This window comes from Siniperca chuatsi, linkage group LG21 (genome assembly GCF_020085105.1).
Source record: "Siniperca chuatsi isolate FFG_IHB_CAS linkage group LG21, ASM2008510v1, whole genome shotgun sequence".
Lineage (NCBI taxonomy): Eukaryota > Metazoa > Chordata > Actinopteri > Centrarchiformes > Sinipercidae > Siniperca > Siniperca chuatsi.
In genome coordinates, this window is record NC_058062.1 from 16,931,599 (window position 1) to 16,948,541 (window position 16,943).

General features: G+C 42.1%; 1 protein-coding gene across 5 annotated transcripts in view; it reads left to right on the forward strand.

Moving 5' to 3' along the window:
- LOC122868594 (glutamate receptor ionotropic, NMDA 2B-like) overlaps window positions 1-16,943 on the forward strand; it is a 132,766-nt gene that overhangs the window by 10,200 nt on the left and 105,623 nt on the right. The gene's annotated exons all lie outside the window — the stretch shown is intronic.

Below are 16,943 nucleotides of genomic sequence, written 5' to 3' on the forward strand. Positions count from 1 at the left end.
AGGCCTATATTTCAAGTCCAGCAATCTTCCTGCTGTTACATAAACTAGTTAGAAAATGCACTGGCTGGAATAATGGCTAAAATGACGATATATTAGAATAATAATGTCTCATGAGTTTTTTTTAAAAGCTTTATCTCCAACCCTTGTGTACCTAACCTAAATGGGATTTTGGTCCCTCATTATATCACCACCAGTGCCATTAATTAAGTGCAGCATGGCTTTTCACTAATTTTTCAGTCAAATCCAATTAACAACAGCCTCTTATTTAGACTCTGGGAGCCCACGTCATCATTCACATCCATTGCAAAAAAACTGGTAGAATACTATATTTAGGCTACAACCTTTTGATGTGTGAAATATAGTATGAAATATTTAAGGATCACCTTTCTCATGCCTGCTGATGTACAGAATGTAATTAACGGCAGATTCCTGTATTGAAGCATAACAGAGATAAATGAGCACCTCTTGGATATATGTCTTCCTACTATAGTGTTTTTTTAAAGTCTGGTGTTGCATTCTTCTGCTGAATAGGCCAGTATTCTTATGTGCTTATTTTGAAAATTCATAATTGACATAATTCTTTTTTATGCCTTTTTTTTTTTATGGAAAGGGGCCATTTTTTTCTCTTTTTTTTTCCCTTTGACTGTGTCTTCCTAAATTAGAGCAAATTCAGGAGCCGGGGAGTTAGGAGGCTTTTGATGAAGAAAAGGACAGGAGAAAAGAAACAAGGAGAGCAAGAGAAGAGAGGAAGTGTTTTGGTAGTTGTTTCTGGGGACGTGGAGAAGAGGAGAGAAAGAGTGCAGCTGTGTGCTTTCTCAGGAAGACAATGACTTCTGATGTGCCTGTGCTGCTGTCTGTTCTATTTTGTCATATGCAAAATTACACAGCAGAGTGTGGGCATATCTCATTAATTTAATAACGCAGTCTTATTCAAAGAAACTTTTCAGGCATGGCAAACTCACCCTGGCACGTTTCTCTTTGTAATGAATTCCAATCTTATTGTTTAACCTAGGCTTCACTGATGTTCAATTATCTTGTAATAGAATAAACTTGTAAGATGCATCAGCAGGGTGAATGGAAGTCTCTGGTGGTTATTTATCTCAGAGTAATGCTATCATTTCATATTAATTGAATTTGGACCTTAAGATCACATGTTTTAGCTTGACCTGAAAACACAGCTAAGATCTGTGTGGCGACATCGATTGGGTTGCAAAACAGCAGATCAATACAGCTTCACTCATCCTTGTCTCCAGCAGCGCAGCAGTAACATAAGTCACCTGGAAAACGGCCTGCAGATCCAATCATTAGCTGAGCGTTGAACTTCCAACATTTGCTTTGGTGGCATCTGTTATTTTCTGGCATGTCCTCAGATGCTTCTGTGAGGAGGCTTCAGGTGCCGTCAGTGTTTGTGCTCCAGTTGTTGGAGAGATCTAATGCTGAAACGATTAGTTGATCTACGGGAATCGATTGATTGTTTAAGTAATTTACCATGGTAAAATGTCCACATGTACCAATGGATGTACAGACAGCTATCACTGGATTACTTTGATACTGAAGAAAACTTAAAAATGTGATGATTCTCAGGCAAGTTCTCAAGTGTCTTTTTTTCTATGATTTCTACATTGGTTTATGGACATTTATTCGTTTAGTCAGCGTGATTTTTGATGCAAATTGCGGTCCAATTCAGTGGGCCAAACTACAATTCCTTCCCTTCTTCCTTCTCTTTCATCTCACACAGTATCTTTGCCTCACGTCTCTCCCTCCATCCTCCCCGTTGTTTGAAAACCTCTGGACTAAACAAGTAGTGGATTAATTGTAAAAATACAGGTTAATCAATAATGAAACTGTTGGCCACAGATAATTAAATGTGCATCTTTGTCTGTGTCTCTATATACAGTATGTGTGTATTGTAGTGTGTTTAATTTGTATGTTTATACTTGGGTGCATGCAGTTCACTATTGTTTCATTATGTGTGTGACTATTTGTTAATATGTGGATTGTTGTGTAATTCTGTCTCTGTAAAAATTTATATATATGTTATGTAAACGTGTGTGTGTGTGTGTGTATACTGTATATATATGCACATATCTAACTCTTGACATAAAGCTAGTGCAGGTATGTGAGCAGCTGTGACTTGTTGTTTTCCAGGCCTCACCTAGAGGTTGTGTTGTTGAAGCGGGTGAATGATTTGTTTCGTGTGTGTGTGTGTGTGTGTGTGTGTGTGTGTGTGTGTGTGTGTGTGTGTGTGTGTGTGTGTGTGTGTGTGTGTGTGTGTGTGTACGCTGCAGGTCAGCATCTTTACGCAACCACAATTGACAGGAAACACTTGTGCTCATGCCTAGAAGACTAATAATGCAGAGTGTCAGAGGGTTTTGCTGTATGGTTGAGAGAAAGGATGATTGCAGCAAAAATATTTTTTTTATTTGTATACTGTAGCAGTACAGTTGGAAGGGCAGCAAGACAGTGAAATCCATAAAACAGAAAAACTTGTAATGTTGTGTGATTTGGTAGTGGCACAGGCTGAAGGTAGGTTTTTACATAACTCTGTAGAACTTACAGCGACTTGGTGTTGTTATTATTGATTTAAAGGCAACTCCTCAGATCCAGCTTTAATTTGGAATAATAACACCTGTGTCATAATACGTGATTAATGTTATACTTACAAAATTTGATTAATGCCTTGTTGTGCAGAAGCTGCAACTAAGTAATGCTGTTTAAACTTCTTCTTCTTCATCTCCGCTCCACCACGTTTTTCTTTCCCATTATGAAAGCTGTGCCGGACAATAAATCAGTCTATACCAGAAAAGGGATTACTTTCCCCAATGCAGTGTTCTACCAGGACCGAGCTACGCCCCCTGCTATGAGATTGGATGGGGATGCATCCTCAGCTGAGCCACACAGACACACACACACACACACACACACACACACACACACACACACACACACACACACACACACACACACACACACACACAAATCTTTAAAAGCCTGTTTGTGATGTTGCAAAGATGAAATGGTCAAGCATGGGCAGTGACCCTCGACCATCCCTGACTGCGCTCTCTTCTACAAGTAGAACTGGAGATGACCCAGACACGAGGCAGTGTCTCCCGGCCCTGCTGCTGTTGAAATGTCATAGCTAATGCTCACCTCGCTTCAGTCGCCTCAGTAAAGCAAAGCAAACCCCACAGCCTGCTCTGCCCTGCCTGCCGCCTCGCAGGCTCTCAGCCTCGGCCTGTCCCAAAGCCTTCTGCAGCCTTTTGCTGTGCCAGTAGATGATATTAAAGGTTATTGATTGGGTTGTGTTAAAGAAAAATGCCCCCAGGACTTTAGCAGAAGAACTCCCAATAGGGAGCTAATGCTTCTCTGAGGGACCTCATCCACATACTGTCAAAATCTGTGATATGTGGGACACAAACATAATAGGTTTGTCGAAGTCTGACTGATTTAAACTCAATGCACCTGAAGACGATGCAGCTCGCATGCAACCGTTTAACCTCTTCTGTGTATTCAGTCGATTGTTCCTGTTTGCATCTCACATTGATTTCTGTAAGCCAGAACCCGAGTTTTAGAGTATTAAGAAACGTTGTAAGTGCTCCGACTGCTCAATTGTGAAAACTCCTGACAAACATTTTTTTGCACAAGAGATTTTGTACTTATGGATTAATTGTGGATCAATTTCCACACACTGTCACTTGTGTCACTGATGAAAATGCTGGGGGGAAAAAACCCTATAGATTAGTCTTGTGGCCCAAGTGTGGCGCTGCGTCAGTTGTTTTTCATAATATCTCACTCATCACTTCGGGCAAAGATTCAGCTCAATCACCCACAATACATTGGAAACCGCTTGTCACATTAAGCCACCATATTTATAAACATAAAAATAAGAAAAACGCTGACTATACCAAGTATAATGTATGACATATGACATATTTGTTCCAGAGATGGATATGGGACTGTATAATTTAGGGCGACAACATGCGAATTGTTGCCTTGTTTTGTCGATTTCCAAATATTTTCCAGTATTCATTTCAGACTTCATGGAAAAGGAAACATCAAATTTTTGGGACACTTCTGGTCTCCTGTCAGAATAATGAATGTCGCTGACTTGTGTTACTGTTTTCTGCCAGCCAGCTAGCCGAAAACATCTTTGTTTTCTAACCTTTAAAGGTGCTAAACACTTTGGACTCTTGTTTCTGCAGCGCTGTCACAGGTGTGTTCTTTGTGGTGGTGTACACAAACTGAATAACAAGGGGATCAGTGCATGCTTGTTTCTATTACATTTGGTATCGCTTGACAACAACTTGCCAATTAATTTGCCCTGAGCGGAGATGCGGTGTTGGTGGGTGACAGGGCAATAAGGGAAAGATGAGAGGGTACAGAGAGAGCAATGACATGGGTGTGAGAGAGGGGTGATGGTTAGAGTACAAGAATACTTTTGGAGGGTTGAGTTCAGGGTGTGTGTGTGTGTGTGTGTGTGTGTGGGTGATGGGGCGGGGTGTAAATAACACTAGTGCTAGAGGAGGACCGGGTGTTAAATTAAGCCTCGTCCCAGAGAGAGAGAGAGAGAGAGAGAGAGAGAGAGAGAGAGAGAGAGAGAGAGAGAGAGAGAGAGAGAGAGAGAGAGAGAGAGAGAGAGAGAGAGAGAGAGAGAGAGAGAGAGAGAGAGAGAGAGAGAGAGAGAGAGAGAGAGAGAGAGAGAGAGAGAGAGAGAGAGAGAGAGAGAGAGAGAGAGAGAGAGAGAGAGAGAGAGAGAGAGAGAGAGAGAGAGAGAGAGAGAGAGAGAGAGAGAGAGAGAGAGAGAGAGAGAGAGAGAGAGAGAGAGAGAGAACTTTCAAATTTTCTTACTAGGCTTGCCAACGTCTTGAAACCAAGTTGATTTGACTCATTGGACAGAGAGATAACAAACACAGCAGACCCGAGACAGACCAGAGAAATGTTGCAAATACATGATATGCACGTCGGCCTGCTGGGTCACCGAGATGCTCCATTAAACATATAGTTAACAGTATAATAAGAGTCAGTGGAGGGTAGAGAAGCAATCGGCCTTAAAATGTCCCAGGCTAGTAGGTCTTAGGACGTCCAACAGTCCATATTCATTCTCAGAACTGAGCACTCAACAGAAGATTCAAGCTGTTTTGGCTCGTAAGGCTGTCACACGTTGTAATTGTGACTATAAATCCTTCTAAGGCTTTATCTTAGTTGTACACCCAGTATTATGTGGTGCAGTAAGGATCATAATGTTGATAGTGGAATTATGGAGGTATGGTGATGATTGACAGGTCCCACTATGTATGGAGGAAGATACATAGGCAGGTACTTGAGGCAACAAATGTATATGGCTTTAATAGACTAATATCTAGTATCTGTGAAAAAGACTGAAGCTGAAGATGTGAACAACATCAAAATTCTTACTGTGTATAAACATATACATTTAACTAGTGGAACAATACTCCATCTTGCACAAAAGCAGTCGCTTTTGTGAATTCAAAACACATGAGCCTATTTAGTGCATTTCAACATGTGAGATTGTCACATGTCTTCATCACGCATGTGTGATAGATATTGCCATGCATTACTAGCAGCTGTAAAGTCTCATATTTGAACCAATGTTCATATTTGAACCAATGTTCATATTTGAACCAATGTTCAAATATGAGAAAATAGCACTTTTCTCCTGGTAAAGGGCGAGCTCTGTTTTGACACCAGGATAATAGTATATTTCATTTTAAGTCCACTGGAATTATATTATCTGTCACGACAAAATTGCCCTCTGACATTATCTGTAACTGCTGCCCAAGTGTCTGATATCTATTATGAAGTAGGGAAACCCTCAGGGTGACATAAGATACTGTCTCCTCGGTTGCACAGCGCGGTGTTAGTTCTCATCTACATACCATGTTCTCCAGACAGTCAGTGTGTGTGTGTGTGTGTGTGTGTGTGTGTGTGTGTGTGTGTAATGGAAAAAAGGGGAACGAGAACATGACCTAACAGGTGACTTTTTGCTCAACACTTTTGTCACTAATGATCTTCCATATATGTGTCACTTATTAACTGCACACTGCTGATGATGTGTTGTAGATACGGCCATCTGGGAACCTGTTTTGATTCTTATAATCTAATTAAAATGATAAATAGCCTAAATAAATAAAGAATGATTCTATCTGATTATATATAGACATGATTGGCACATACTTGCTTTTCCAGCCCTGTTTTGCTATATCTTTCTCTAAGTGTGTATTTTTTGTGATAGATCAGTTGTGTAATTGAAGAGGCGGTATGGATATGCTTGCATGGTTAAGGTTGAGAGACAGTATCTGCATGTTCATTACTTAACGCTGAGGACTTGTGTGCCTGACCGATAAATCGTATTTTCATCGTCATTGCGATATGAACATGTGCGATAAACACATCGCAAAAGACTGCCTGAAACGCGATGAATAAGAAAAATAATTTAATTTAGGGAGGGGTACCGAAACCCGGTATTAAACGGGCCCCCGGGCTAAAGACCGTAGTATTTATTATCACGCTGCAACCTCTGCCCTGCTCTCTGTGTCGGAGCTCCTCCACATACACACACATGCACAGCGGCCAGCAGAGCCGCGGTGAAGACAGTGAAGTGAAGATTACTCGAGTTGAGGACAACTACACTCGCTAGTGTAAGTGCAATAAAACCTTAGCAAGTAAAAAGCCAGTGCACCTGTTCAACAAGCATACATGTAACAACAACATGTAAACATGTAGAAAGCGACATTTTAATCTGCTCCGTTCACAGTCTCTCATATATTTCACACAAGCACAGCGCGCTAGCTCGGCTAATAGGGAATTATTACAAACAAGCTAAAGTATGAATGTAGTCTGACTGTTTATCTTTGTTTGCCACGTACCTTAAAATTTGGCAAATTCTTGTAAACTTACTGCTGACTGAGACAAACCAGCCCCTCCTCCCTCTACCAGTCGTAACTTACCTGCAGGTGAGTCACAGCAGCAGCAGAGGGAGGAGGACAGAGGACAGGAGGAAGGGCTGATACTGTGAGATCTTATATATGAGTTTATATAGTGACTTTGCTGATGCTGCTCTAGAAACAATATTTAGTTATATTTAAAATTTAATATAATTCTAATCCTGTTCTGAATTTAAATACAGCCAGGATGACATAGGAACTGTATAGCTAATATGCACACTTCAATATTTGTTTATTTATCCAAAGTCATATCATCATCGCAATATTGAACAAAGTTATCGCACATTGCAGATTTGCCTTATATCGTGCAGGCCTACCTTATACTTAAATGTTATAATTTGATAGTTTGTGTATGCATCATTCAAATTGATGCATACTTGTGTGCGAGGTGCTTGTGCGTGTGTGCAAGAGTACGAGGTGGGTCAGTGCGCATGTCAGTGCATGTATGTGTGTGTTTCTGTGTTTTTGTGTGTGTGCGTGTTTGGCGTGTATGTATTTTCACTGTGGTTTCTGTCGTGATTGCGAGTGAGCCAGATCTTAAAAAATCAATCATCGAGAGTGACGAAGAATGGGAGAGCACAGAGGGGAGCAAAAACACATGCACTGATACACACACAAAATCACACATACACCGACATGCAAACACACACACACACACAGACCGAAGTCCTAGAGCACTGCAGTGAGCCATTGAAAATAAACGCAGGCATTAAGAAAGTAGAGACACACTGTGCTTTTCTGTTTTCTCTTCAATGCGGAATGAGCTCTTACTTTCCACTTATCTCACTCTTGTAATCACTCTTTCCGATTTTCTGTCCCTCCTGTTTCTTGTCCCTGTTCTCCCCTACTTTACTCTCTGCATCATCTTTCTCATCTAATGCTCTCTCTCTGTCTTTCCTTTTTTCTTTTCTGTCATGCTTTCTCTCCCTCTCTCTCTCTCTCTCTCTCTCTCTCTCTCTCTCTCTCTCTCTCTCTCTCTCTCTCAGTTTTTTAATTAAAATCTCTCGGTATCAAGGGATTCTGTTATGGTGGTGATTTAAATGGAGGGGCTTACATAAACTTAACATTACTGTCAGACCAAAGCAAATTCCATCAGCCATGGTTAAATTTGCAGTGCTGGCCATTTTCCAAAAGGCTTTTTATTCTAAAGCCAATATCTATACCACCACCTATCTATCTTCTTTTTTTCACTGATATTCCCTCTTGCTATCTTTTTTTATTTTTAGTGTATCAGGTCACAGTCATGCATCATGAGGTGTAGCTGCTCACATGCATGCAGACTGGAGCCGGACCGATACTGGATGTTTGAGGCTGATACTGATATTGATATGTAAGAGCAGGGGCATCGTAGTGAGGGGAATAGTGGAACTAAGCCCTCCTCAAAAAGCCTGGAATTAAAAGTATGTTTTATCTGCAGTTTTGAAATTTTACATTATAAGTATTGTAAGTAAACTATTACTGTAGACTGAATAAATAGTTTGACAGACTTGTATCTAAAACAGAAATTTAGAGCCTCTCAGGGGCCCTTCCCCCCTTTTGAAAGGCGCATATGGTTCAGTCCACTCCAGCCGTAGGGTGAACTAAAATTGTTTGTGTCCAAACGCGCTGACGCTGACGCTGATGCTGCTGCTGCTGCTGACTTTCCACCTTTGTCTTATGCTCAGGGTATAATGAAGACCTAAAAAAAGGGACAGAAATAATGTTCTATAATGTTCTAAAACCTCATAGTGAAAACTTCACACAGTAATTACAGTATGTTGAAAAGAGTGGGTTGAAATGTGCTGAGATGTCAGACTTTGTTAAATGTGTAATAAACACAATAACCTAAAAACAACCGTGTTTACTTGTTAATACAGGTATTTGTACAGGCGTGACAATGGATGTATTAAAGGGGCTTCATTACTGAGGCTACATATGTGCGGGGCCCAGATTCACTCCATGCCTATAAGCCAACCTGTACGCTATATGCAGCCTATAATATCGGCCATGTCGATATATCGGTCGGGCTTGAGCGTACACAGACCTGCACATATGCTTGTCACGCACACACTCACACTCTGACACACTCGCACTGAGTTATATGCCCACAGTGCCAACCACCTTGCTGTGAGAAACGAGACACTTCCCCTCCTCATGAGTGTTAGCACCCCCTCCGCTCCTCTCCCTGCCCCTCCTCCTCTACGGTGGGCTCACGCTCTCTGGTGGATGGGAGCCTGTGGTCGGGTCTTCATAAATCAAGATGTTACTACCGGCGCTATAAGGCTACTTTTTAATTAAAACTGTGAATCAGTCGGCCCTGATTATGAATTGTACTCTGCTGCCACTGAATAAAATATACAGGGCTCACTTCTTCTCCCCCTCTGACTCTTCCTCTCTCTGTCTCTTTCCGTCTTGCTCTGTCTGCTTCTCCCTCCCTCCCTCCCTCTCTCTCTCTCTCTTGTTGCTCGCTGTTCAATTTTCCACCAGAAATTGAGAATGTCCACAGCAGGCCTTGGCCATGCACAGCTACTGAAGGTTGACATCATTGTGAAATAGTTGAGGAGCTTAGCGGTTGCATAAATTTAATAACTCAATATGGAGGGTCTGGCGCCACTGGGGTCAACACCATTATATCATGCAAAACAGCCAGGAGGACAGAAACACACCACTAAAGCTACCAGGCCAGTGGGCCCTGTTTACCACACACTACCACTCCTTTAATTATGTCACAACAAGTGAAATATGTTGTTGTTGGGTCGGATGATCCTACCAAAGCAGAGAAGAGAGAGCAGTCACTATTATGGTGGTAACAAGAGAAAGCTTTTGTCCACAGGTCATATTGGATGAGCGGTGAATGCATCTGAGATAAACAACAAAAATGGCTCCTGTTTTTATGCCATTCATGAAGACAGAGAGTGCAAGAAGAGCAGCTCAGGCAGGAGAGGGAGCAGCTCTGCTTTTCTGCTTTTCACTGTCAAAGGGCAGTGGCAGCGCTATACTGTCAAATGAAATAAATAAAACCCAAATCTATGAATATATTTATATGCAAAACAGCGAGTCTTAAAAGTTCCTCTTAGGAGTACCACCAGGTTGAAGCTTAACAGCATGTCTCCTTCAAGGGGCCCTATTGCTAATTTATGACCTTTGCCTGTACGGGAATGAGCCAGACCTCAACGGAGCAGAAATTAGCCCAATGGAGCGCGGCAGTGGAGCTGGAAAGGAGCATGGGGCTGCCAATGTAGTGCTGCCACCTCTGCTTCCCTTTACATTATATCAGCAGGCGAGAGCAGGGAGGAAGGACTAACTGGAATTCAATCTTACAGCTTTGCACAAACAAACTCATGAATGATAATGGGTTGCTAATTGAAGGTACTGGAGCGATTCCCTCTGCTGACTGTGGCGCTGCAAATGGAGTCCTCTGGGTAGTCATGGCGACAGGCGCAGAGATGCTCTGGAGGTCTCCTGACCTGAGCTGGAGTCAGATCATCTTTTACACATGCTCCCCATAGTCAGTGCCACCATTTGGATATATTTGCATCTATGAATATTTATAAGTAAACTGTTTGCAGTTGGTGCATCACTGAACTGTTTGAAAATTAGTTCAAGTATAGGGTTGTCTTTATATGTCTACATTCCAGATGCAAATATTCTGATGATTTTATTTACTGTCCATGTGGTACAGCAAATTTATTTAGGTGTTACCGGTAATTGCGATGTAAAAATAAAATTTTGTTTACTTTCACCACTGATTAGTATCTTAAAGTGATGTGACGTGGCAGCAGGCGTGCACAGTGGGAACTATGGTGCGTGTCCTTAAAGCAGTCCCTTACTGAGTGTCTGACCTGTAGAGGTGTCCTTAAGCAAGACATTGAATCTCTACCAGCTGCAAGGTTGTCATTGTGTAGCTGACCACTTGTGCTGACCTTCTTGTGGACGGGAGCGAGAGAAAAAGAATTCCTTTACTAGTAACAGATGCTTTTAAAAAGCTGCTTTTATCCAGGGATGGTATATTATCAGCTCCAAAAGCATTTTTCTGTAGTATGTCTGCAGTAGACATCCTGTCATACTGTTCTCGGATTAGAAACGCTGTCTTAGCTTTGTGGAGACCAGTTTAACTCTGGTGCCACCCACTATGCTTAGGTGTTCACCTGTGTGTTTGTTCCTGCCTGCTTCTATTCTGCTGGATGTCTGCCGGTGAGCTGGCCAGTCTGACTAACTGTCTCTTTGTGTATCTTAGTGGCTGCTGCCTGTCGAACTGGCAAACCTGCCCGTCTGTCCGTGTCTGTGTGTAGTGCTGCTGTGCTGCTTCTCCGGGGTGCGTGTCTCTCTCAGGCTGAGCGTTGGGTGGGATTAAATCCGGGGGACATCCGTTGGAGAGACGCTCGTAGATGTCATTATCCCTGTTGGGAGTCTCATCATCATCCCACAGCGGAAAGGCGCTCGGCACGCCAGCCCGGGAAGGCTGGGAGAGAGACAACTGTGACAGCCTTACGTCTGCAAGAAAATTGTGATGATCATGCGAAAAAACAACACCCGAAAAAAAGGCTGGAGATGCGCGCAGCTTCTTTCTGCTTGTGCATTATGGGCTCTTATTGGAAAGCCAGTGAAAATGGCAGTATCACAGCCTCAGATAGTGAAAACCATCCTCCGGCAGCTTCTAATCATAGCAGGTCCCATGCAAGAATACCTGGAATTAATAGAAATGTGTAAAATTAGCAACAGAATTGATAGCTGAAAATGAAAGTCATCAGTCAATATTCAGCCTAAGGGGAGAGGGAGGAGATAGCTTTCCTACAGTGTTTTTGCCGAGCTGGTATGAATTAGAAGGGACTGTAAAAGATTATGGATGATTTTACGTAAACTTTTTCTTATTACATGTGGACTCTAATCACAGAATTTACCAAAATTTGTGTAGGCAATTAGAGCAAATAATTAAGCTGTGGCCAATTATTAGAAGATCTACAGTTTAGTGGATAGAGATGATGCTTTTGTGTAAAAATTCCTTAAAATGTATTTAGTTTTCCTGTATACACCCTTTTACCACCTTGTCCTCTTCCTTTTGCAGTGTTAGTGATGTGTGCATTGTACTGGTAGACACGGTAGACAGTGCAGTAGCGGATTAGGTCATGTTCTTGCTTAAGCATATTTCAGGGCTTGAGTTTTGATGTATCCAAGCACACCCATGAAATGTTGATTTCCACTTGGAAGAGGCAGATTTTGAGCATGCAGCCAGACTGTATTTCAGTATCTTCTTTTAAGAAACCGATGCTGTGCACAACATTCGCTTGAGATTATTTCCCGCCACAATGGACTGGTGCAGATACCTTGCTATACAAACTTGTTGTTTCTCACTATTACACACTCACAAACACACTCAGCCCCGCAAAGAAAAAATCAACACTTGCACACCTACTAATCCAAAAAGGCAGAATCCCGGTGCCAAAAATAACAGCTTGGGATGAGATGGATAGAAGAGGACAGATTATTGTGGCTCTAATCTGTGAAAAGCTGACAATAAAACACATTTAAAGTGATTACAGCGCTGTTATTGGCATGGGGGTCACTCAATGCACCGTACTCTTCCTATCCCTAGCTTTACCTTTCAACAGACAATGTAGTCTGCTGCATGACTCCACACGTATAAACACTCCTGTAAAGGTCTTTTACAATGACGCATGGACTGAAGCACTAATGCTGATGCAAGGCAGATGAAGAGAGAGAAGGCAAGTAGATAAAATGAGGCGGAAGGGAGGTAAGAGAATTGAAGGTAAGGATGGAAGAGGAAAAGAACAGAGTGGAGAGAGGGATTTCGGAGCCGAAGCCACAAATCATGGAGAAGATTAAGCGTCTCCTGTGCGAGGCGGAGTAGGTGTAAATAGAAATGTGTCCCTGGGAGAGATCCTAGAGACCAAGTGCTTATCTCCCGGAGTGTTGTCAAAACACATTTGTCAATCTGAAGTGTCTAAGTGTCTTTGTGTCTATAGGAGACTTGATATGCAAAAATAAATAATGGTATAATAATAATAATGGTAAATGCATGCCTACAAAGACACATGACCTGGACACACACACCACCACAGACTAGACAAACAAGTTTTCACTCTGGTGTGACCCCTGGCTTGATGGAAGTGTGTGGATGAGCAAGTTGATCATGCATTATCCCCATGTCTGACTTCCTCAGCTGCAGGACCAGCACATCATCAAACAGCTGCAGGCAGTTTTACCCATTCAACAGCTCCCACATCACAGGAAACGATGAGAAAATGCTTCACATTGTGACCGTGTCTGCCCAGTAAATTAGCCAAGTGAGTCCGGGGCTCTGGCGATGCCTTACTCTTCCCCTTACACTGTAATGTGTCCTATGGGAGCATCCTTGGACGAGATGTGGACTAACTGGGCAGCTCCGTGACCTGGACACTGCCAAGAACAGCTGCTGGGAGCTTGGGCCGCAGGTCTGCATTGTGGTTATTCAATTGGGTGCAAAACTTAACGTCAAATGTGTTGTTTGCAAGCTGGGACACCCAGTGTTGCCCCACAACTTCCACCATAGTTGTACCTGTGACTGTCCATTGCAACTCAAAAAGCCTCATCGTAAACAAGAATCAGTTTGGATCGTTGAGACTACACTTCACATGCGCAGTAACCCAGGTTTGCCCATCTTACAGCCCCTCCAATGTACACATACAAGAGTTGGATGAAACTTACAAATCCACAATTAGTGTAACAATGAGCACTTGCTTCAGTTCCTGAAATACAGCCTGAAAATCAGGGATCCAGGCACCCGAGTATGGGCTGCCTTACAGAAGATGATTCAGCACGACGGAGATCTTTGAGAAAGCTGGGATGAACCTCACTGTGGGAAGTTGTAAAAGGCCCCTTGGGCCCTCAAAACAGTTCTTTGGTTTAGCATTTACATAATTTCCCCTGCTTCTTGTATACAGTCACATAGAACTTTGGCTGGAGGCCAGCTGGAATTTTATGATCCTCGTAATTTTATTAATTCATTAAGGACAGACATTTTGTACTGTCTTGTTATTGGGGAAAGCAGCATGATTTGTCTAATTACTTACCTTAAATTGCATTCATTACAAGATATATAGACTGTTAGGACTTGGGCTTTATGCCAGTGAGCATGGATCAAATTCAGCTTGTCATATTAAGTCCATTCCTAACCAATTTCTTGTCAATTTTAGGAATCATGATGTATTTAATAATGGTTTTATAAATGCACCCACTGCCTGCCCATGCCTTCTGTTCTCTTGGCATCTTCCTGCACACCACTCTCTGTGATGTAACTACAGGCTCTTTAGTTCCCCAATAGCACTACAACAGACAGATAAATCCTTTATTACCTTTTATTAATCTGCCTGCTATTTTAAAAACATGGTAGCCTACTCTATGCTCACATAATTACTAATCTATAGAATTTTAATCAATTGCATAATTTTAATAAATACATACCTGTATTTATTAAAATGATGCAATTGATTAAAATTCTCAATAAGAATTTAAGTTGACCACAAAGTTGCAAAAACAATATTGTGATAGCAGGAGTAATCCCCAATGCCACCCATAAGCTTATAGTCAATGCAATTAATTAACTAGATTTCAGACCGTGGGACCATATTGAAAGAAAACCATCAAAATCACACATCATAACATATATCACAGGTCGAGTTGTCACGTCACTGAAGTGTGTAATGTGCAGCTTTCCGTAGTATTTACCAGTGCAACCGTTATACTGTTCTCCACCTTATCCAGTCTGCTCATACATTTAAACAGGCCCCCTATCACTACCTGACATTTGGGTACATTAAAGCTGATGAACATATGATTAGTACCATCAAATCTTGGCACTTATACGAACATCCTCATGGCATCATTTTAAGCAAATTCAAATCCCTGCATACTGCTCTCTTTATAAGTACACCCATGTCAAATTTGAAGAAACAAAACATTCAAATTGATATAAAAGTGGCTACCTAATGTAGATATGTGCGTAAATAGAAAGAGGAAACAAATTCAAAATAATTTAAAATCAATAATTTGTTCCAGATGATGCCTGAAGCACGTTTCGTTGTTCTGCCAGACTGAATTGGAAAATAAAGTATAGACCTGTGGATAATATTGATGAGTGGTTGAGCAGGACTCTCCCACCAGGGCCGCAGCAGCTGGAGAGGAAGGCAGACAGGTTTTCACTTTTGATATCACACCCATCTTGTCCAGACAAAAATGGACAACGTTGATAACACAACGTTGACTGGCTCTCTCAGTGGGTCGTCAGTGGCTGCAGAGGGAGTTTACTTAGTGTACCCAGGACACTCTTCCTGTCCATCTTGGATGCAGCAGGCCCAGAGCAGAGGCACAGACAAGCAGGGACTGGAGGATACAACACTGTACATCAGGTTACACACACACACACACACACACACACACACTCAACTTAAGTTATAAATAAAGTAGGAAATGTGTGCAGAGGGATAATCATAGACCTTATGCACAGGAAGTGACTGTGCCTCCCACTGATTTCCTCCTGCCATAATTATTGCATATATAACAAATATCTGTACATTTAATTATCCATCACTCAAAGTCCACATATTCATTTTCTGATCAACCAGAAATTACACTAACTGTCTTCTGTCCTCTTTTTAAAATCTGTCCAGGAGGGATATTTCTGCCTCAGTCTGCTTTAGTTTCTTACAGCTTTTTGCATTTAAAACCATCAAAAGAGAAATAACCCTACAAACAATTTTTAAATAGAGACTCGAAGGCAACAACAAGTGTTTCAGTTTAGGCCCTGGGTAGTCTGTTCCCTTCCTCCCACCAACCACGGTGCCACAGGTTGTGTGTGTGTGATCAGCCGCCCCCATGTCTCGCTGCTGTGTGGTCAAAGAGGTTGTCCAGGTAACGTTTTCTTTCATCACCTGTCAGCACTTGTTCTGGGTCAGGGCAAGGTGCCACCTGAGGGTTTAGCCTTGAAACACAAAGAAATGCACAATGTGGTGCCAAACAACTCAACATTAGATTATAGCTGTCAGAAATAGTCACTATTTAGAGTCCTTCTCCCTGCAGAACGCTAAAAGCCACGGATGAAGTTTCTCTTCCTCATCTGTTCATTTCTTATAATGAAATCACAAGCTAGCTCTGACAAAAGAATTATACTCATAAGTAGCCTCAAGTGTGCGTGGGTTTGACGTAATGGGCAATTTTTCAAACTCCTGGTACTTATTCTGCCGCCGCTGCTTCTGATACGTGAACCTCTCATCATGACATTCTCATTTCAATTAAAAGGAGAAATGAAGCCACTACAGCACGCCTGACTTAACGGTTAAGATAATGTACTTGCACCATAGACGGATTGAAGTCATCCAGAGAGATATAGAGAGATTGTCTTTCTGTGCCATCTTCTGCTGTCCGCCTAAATATCAGACCAGGCAATAAATGTGAAAAATTGCCAGTTGCCTTTGTCCTCCAGTTTTCATGCAAATAACACCATCGACAAACCTGACACTTACCACATAATGAGAAGAGGGCGATGAGAGAGTGCGAGCGCAAGGGAGAGATAAGTGGGAGAATTGAGAGGAAGCATTGTTCGAAGAGACAAAATGATAAAACAGAGAGAGAAAGAGATAAATAGAGTTAAAATGAAAGAAAGAGAGAGAGGGAATCGGGGAGGAAGAGAACGATGGGCGCTTCAACGTCCCCTCTTTCTGGAAATAGACACCATTATGGCAGTAGATTGGTCCTGGAGCCTCAGTGAACATGTGAGTGCAAAGCCTGGCTGGTCTGCTTTGGTGAGGGGGCTGGTGAGTGGCTGCTTCAGAACATCATGTACAGACACAGGTCCAAACACATAACCACACACACACACACACACACACACACACACACACACACACACACACACACACACACACCACCTTCCACCTCCACAGCAGGCTGCACAGACAGGCTGCATGAATATTTATCAGAGCAGTTTATAATGAGTTCACACAT